Genomic DNA, 636 nt, shown 5'->3' on the forward strand with positions numbered 1-636 from the left:
TGTGAACGCGTGTGTTTTACTAATGGCGGTGTTACTAACGTGGAAATGACTTCCCAAATATTTTGCCATATCAACCGATTTTCCGTTTCTGTTGCGGTGCCCGTCACGATCTTATAAATGTACAAGGAGTCAATCGCTATAACTGGAACCAGGAGTGTGTTATCGTGATGATCAAGACAGTGTTGTACGGCTGCCTTGAAACCTAGTAGTTCGCAAAGTTGAGGCGAAATCTCTTTTGAGATTGAGTTGATTACCTCTGTGTGATGGCAAGGTTTGCAATAGTACCCGTATCCTCCTCCTTCTCAAGAGGTGCCGTCTGATCCAATCCACGCAGGGTCTGTGATTCCATATAAAATAGGTGTGCGGTTTTCGTCTAAATCTGGGATGAGTGTCGTGTCTTCATGCTTCCAACAGTGCCAATGATACTAATGATTAACAACTAATGTGTTCCACGTTCTGAGTTCCCCTTGGAAGTGGGGGTTGATTCTTTCTGGGTCCATTGACGGTATTAAGGTGGCTAAAGGAGCTCGAAGGGTCCCGTGACCTGATGACAGTGATTCGGCTAGCTGGCCTGCAAGAAGGACCTTCGCTAGATGTCCTTAACGATTCTGAGCAGCTTGTAGGGTCTTCTGCGCC

Source organism: Alligator sinensis, unplaced genomic scaffold, assembly GCF_000455745.1.
Source record: "Alligator sinensis unplaced genomic scaffold, ASM45574v1 scaffold332_1, whole genome shotgun sequence".
Classification (NCBI taxonomy): Eukaryota; Metazoa; Chordata; order Crocodylia; family Alligatoridae; genus Alligator; species Alligator sinensis.